General features: G+C 39.4%; 1 non-coding gene across 1 annotated transcript; it reads right to left on the bottom strand.

Annotated features, from left to right (window-relative positions):
• Window positions 1-4,661: 4,661 nt before the first annotated feature.
• LOC112804675 (small nucleolar RNA R71) lies at window positions 4,662-4,765 on the bottom strand. The gene has a single exon (XR_003203286.1). It is a non-coding gene; the product is annotated as a small nucleolar RNA R71 (small nucleolar RNA).
• Window positions 4,766-5,521: the final 756 nt, after the last annotated feature.

The raw sequence follows: 5,521 nt of genomic DNA, 5'->3' as shown, positions 1-5,521 counted from the left end.
TTTGAGCATCCTAGAGATTTTTTGAAAGCGAAGAACTATTTTGGAACTTGGGGTTTCTATTTTTGTTTATGTATATATAAGTATATGTACCCTCCGACCTGTATATTTTGTCTATGTCTCCCCTAGAGGTTGACTTGAAGAAATAGATGTTTATATTAGAGTTTGAGTTATACTTTTGGGTATGTATATATATGTATTTATACTCTGGCCGGTCTTAGCTTTGCAGAACTCTAATCTTTATATGAGTTATACTTTTGATATTTGTATCTTTTAGAACTCAAATCTTTATATATGTTTATCTTTCCTTTCGATCTTGTTTATCCATTTTACGCTTATTAGGACGAGTGTGACGCGAGATTTTCTGTTACGCTTTGCATAGCTTCTTTTTCAAGGCTCTTAGTTATTATTCTTTTCAACTATATTTATATATGTCTTGTTCTTTTAGAGGTCGTAATACGTCGCCACCCTTACTTTACGACTTAAGCGTAAGGCTTTGTGTAGCAAGGTGTTATATTATGGTATCAGAGCAGTTCGTTCCTGTAGAGCCTGAAGGATAGACTGACTATGCTTCATGGTATACTCTGGGTATGTGTATATGCTAATTAGGATATCTAACTAAGATATGTGGCATAATTGTTCATGAGCATGCATTTGGGTCTTTGAAGTACTAGACTTGAGATATTGAGATTGATCACCTTGTTATCAATTGTTTGGTGTGAACAAAAACCAAATGGCAGCTCGTGGATGCGGCCATGGTTTAGAGGTACCTCGTTGAGTGTGTGGAGATTCTCTGTCCAAGTGAAGATGTCACCTTTGTGCTGTTATATTATGTGTTTATGCTATGTATATATATGTATATAGATTTCTCCGCCCTGTATATTTTGTATTTCATCCCCCCTAGAGGTAGACCTGGATAAATAGGTGTTTATTTTTGTAGTTTGAGATACTTTTTGGGTTGTATATATATATATGTATGTGTACTACAATTTACCTTTGCAGGTCGAGTTTGGAACTTGATATTTGTATCTTTGAAACTTTGATCTGTATATTAATGCTTTTAGCTTTCTCTATATTCTTGGTTTTCTGTTTTATGCTTATCAAGACAAGTCACCACCTCTGCTTTACGACTTAAGTGTAAGGCTCTGTGTGGTAGGGCATTACAGATTGGGCCATTTTGGTGGGCCGTTTAGGCCTCTCAGTGGGCTATTTTCATATTTTAGTTTTGATAAATTTGAATATGCAGTTTTGTTGGTCTTGGGGGTGATCAGTCCCCAGGATAGTCATTTTGTCAAGTTCTATTTGGGTTTACTCGTAAAAAATTGGTTGGGCCTTTTTGGTTGGCCATTTAGCCCTCTCGGTGGGTCATTTGGAGTTTCTCTAGCCGCAATCATCTCAACAGGGGTTGGATTCCCGGGATCTGTTATGGTTCTTGTGCCTCCTGCGATCGTGGTCCGCGGGTTATTGATTTGTATTCCCTATAGGAGGTAGTTCGAAAAATTGCTTTGCTAGTGTGTTCTGGCTGGTAGCGTTCGTAAGTGGTGACTCTACTTTCTAGAGGCTACACCCGATTGTGCAACTCTTGGATTATTGATTCTAGGGCATCTAGGCCAGTTTCACTGACCATTTTTTTACTGTTTTAAGGTAGTTTCATGCATTTTCTTAGTGAATAAGGCAAGTTTTGGATGAAAATACACTTACACCTTGATTCAAGCAACTATTGTGAATTTCACATGAATTTATGAGGATTTTGTTAGAATTGAATGATAAATTGATGATGCATAATCTCATGACTTTGACTAGAGCTTTGATGCACTTTATTTGCTTGATTTCAGGACAAATGACGCAAGGAAGAACCACGTTAGTACTCACGTTATCTAGTTAACGTGACCACTAACGTGGAATGGTAAATAGCTTGCAACGTTAAGGAGAAAAGTGATCACCAATAATGCCCGCGAAGCCATCATAAGCACACGTTAATTGCCACGTTAACTAAGTTAACGTGGAGACAAAAGAAAGCTCCAACGTTAGTGGTAAACGTGAACACCACAAACATTCCAAGATTTGGCAATGAGCCACGTTAAGAGTCACGTTAACTTAGTTAACGTGAACTCTAACGTGGAAGAGAGGAACAATGCCAATGTTAGTGACACTCACCTTTGTCACTAACATTGGATCAACTAGCATTGCCCACGTTAGTGGTCACGTTAAGACCACTAACGTGAAAGTTAACGTAGAGCTGAGATTGATGAGCCAACGTTAGTGACACTCACCTTTGTCACTAACGTTGGAAGATGGCATTACTACCACATTAGTGGCCACGTTAACTTAGTTAACGTGAGCTCTAACGTGGAGAGTAGGGGCACTTTGAGCATTAGTGAGAAAGGTAAGTGTCACTAACGCGCTCGAAGGTGAGGCATGGCCACGTTAAGAGCCACGTTAGTTACACTAACGTGAACTCTAACGTAGGGACAAAGGGCATAAGGTAACGTTAATGGGAAAGGTGAGTCCCAATAACGCTTGCAAAGGGTTATAAGCCAACGTTATTGGGAAAGGTCAGTCCCAATACCGCTAGCGAAGATTTACAAGGCAACGTTAGTGGTCACGTTAGTGCCACTAACGTTGGAGTTAATGTAGGCTATATGGGGTTGGAACGTTAGTGAAAATTGTGATTGCCACTAACGTTCTCGAACCCACAATATCACTTAACGTTAACTTCACTAACGCCCATGCCTAATTCATACTTCTATGCAAGCTGGGCCCACAAAAGATTAGAACTGCTTCAACTCAAGATCCAAAGCCCACATCCAAGACTTGAAGAACTCTCTAGAAGATCAAGAGGAGTAGTATATATAGGAGTAGTTTTGAACTATAGAGAAGCTTGGCACTTTGGAGAACCACGCTCTGTATATTTACTTTTCTGCACTTTTAGCTTGGATGTATTCTTTTCTGCCATTTTCCATTTCTAGTGCTATGAACAACTAAACCCCTTTCATTGGGTTAGGGAGCTCTGTTGTAATTTGATGGATCAATTATAGTTTTCATTCTCTTCTTCTTTCTTCTCTTTTGATTTACTAGAAAGCTTTCGATCTTAATTCGATTGGTTAGTTGTCTTGGAAAAGAAACTCTCCATAATTGGATCTCCTTTAAGCCTTGGAAAAGATATGAGGAGATCATGCTAGAAATGCTTTGTCATGTTGGACCAAATTGGGGTCTGGGTGGATATAGTGACATGTAATCCTCCCAACACTTTGATTTGGAAATACATGTGGTATAATCAGTGACTATACTTCATCTCTTCCCATGAGCAATTAAATCAAGAAATTGGGCAATTGTTCAAGCTTAGAGAGATTGGATTACCAAGGAATTGGAATCTAATCGCCTAAGACTGCCAAGGAGATCAATAGATGCATTGATTGAGGAAGAGATGAAAATGAACTTGATCCGGAGAATACAACATCTCTTGAGCCCAATGAATTCCACATTTCTGATCTTCCCCATTCTCTTTATTTTCTGTCATTTATTTTCATGCTCATTACCCCAAATTCCCATTTAAGATTCTATACTTTAATTTCTGCTATTTACTTTTCCGTCATTTAATTTTCTGCAATGCTCAAACTACACTCTGTTTAGCTCAACTAGCATACTCTTCCAACTAAAGTTGCTTGACCAATCAATCCCTGTGAGATTCGACCTTACTCTATTGTGAGTTTTTACTTGATGACAAATTCGGTATACTTGCCGAAGGGAAATTTGTTGAGAGACAAGTTTTCATGCATCAAGTTTATGGCACCGTTGCCAGGGATTGATTTTGTATCAACAATGATTAAGTTGGAAGCTCACTAGATTGAGCATTTTTCTTTTGTTTGTTTACTTTATTCAGTCATTTATTTTCACTTTGTTTAACTTCTTCCTTATCCTCTATACCCTCTCTGTTTTTCTTTCTTCCTTGTTATTATCTACAATTCTGCTCACTAACCCACTAACTGTTTGATAATTTGCATCACTCACACTAACAAACACTCTAACAAGAATAACCTCTTCATTTTACCTCTTGCTGCTTGTTTTGTTAGTTTATGACAGGGAGAAGAGAGGGAACCTCAACTTCCTTCGATTCAGAACCTGAGAGAACCATCTGGAGATTAAGGAGGGAAGCAAGAGGGAAAGGAGTTGTTGGTGCTGAGGAAGAGGAATAGTACTTTGAACCCAATATGGAAGAGAACTTGGAAAACAATCATAAAGAAGAAGCTCACAACCATGCTAGAGAAGGCCCTGCAAATCATGCTGGGCAAGAAAGGAGAGTTTTAGGCTCCTACATCAATCCAAATCTAGGAAACTGTGGAAGTAGCATCCAGAAGCCCACCATACATGCCTACAACTTTGAACTAAAACCCCAGCTCATCACCCTTGTTTAGAACAACTGCTCATTTGGAGGAAGTGCTCAAGAAGACCCCAATCAACATCTAACCACTTTCTTGAGAATTTGTGACATTGTGAAGTCTAATGGAGTCCACCCGGATGTCTATAGGCTGCTGTTGTTCCCTTTTTCACTCAGGGACAAGGCATCTAAGTGGCTCAAAGCCTTTCCAACGAAGAGTTTGACAAATTGGGAAGATGTGGTGAACAAATTTTTGGCAAGATTCTACCCTCCTCAAAGAATTAACAGGCTGAGAGCTGAGGTGGACACTTTTAGGCAGCAAGATGGTGAGACTCTCTATGAAGCATGGGAGAGGTTCAAGGACTTAACAAGAAGATGCCCACCAGACATGTTCAATGAATGGGTTTAACTTCACATTTTCTATGAAGGTTTTTCCTATGAGTCAAAGAAGGTTGTAGATCATTCATCAGGGGGCTCTCTAAACAAGAAGAAAACCATTGAAGAAGCCATAGATGTGATTGAAACAGTAGCTGAGAATGACTACTTCTATGCCTCTGAAAGAAGTAACACTCGAGGAGTAATGGAGCTGAACCACATGGATGCATTGCTAGCTCAAAATAAGGTGATCACCAAGCAGCTAGTAGATCTCACCAAGAAGGTGGAGGAAAACCAAGTTGCAGCAGTCATCACTTCATCACCAACTCAAGAAGGAGTGAATATAGGAGAAGAAGGTGACTCGGAACAAGCCAACTATGTTGGAAACTCACCTAGACAAATCCATGACCTATACTCTAAAACCTACAACTCTGGATAGAGAAATCACCCCAACTTTGGTTAGGGAAATCAACAAGACCAAGGTCAAGACTAGAGACGCCACAACCTCAACTCCAACAATAATGCAACTCACCCACATACCTCACAGAGATCCTATCAACACCCACCTAACCCCATTCCATCATCATTAACAGCGGATAGACTTTCAAAGATTGAGACTCTACTTGAAGATTTATGCAGAGAAGTCCAAGACAACAAGGTGTTTAAGGAAGAAGTGCGAGCCAATATAAAAAACCAAGGAGAAAACATAAAGAGACTAGAGTCCCAAGTGGGGTATCTATCTCAAAAAATTCCCAAACCCACTGATGGATT

Source organism: Arachis hypogaea, chromosome 5, assembly GCF_003086295.3.
Source record: "Arachis hypogaea cultivar Tifrunner chromosome 5, arahy.Tifrunner.gnm2.J5K5, whole genome shotgun sequence".
Taxonomy (NCBI): Eukaryota; Viridiplantae; Streptophyta; class Magnoliopsida; order Fabales; family Fabaceae; genus Arachis; species Arachis hypogaea.
This window is presented reverse-complemented; position numbering and strand designations above follow the sequence as displayed.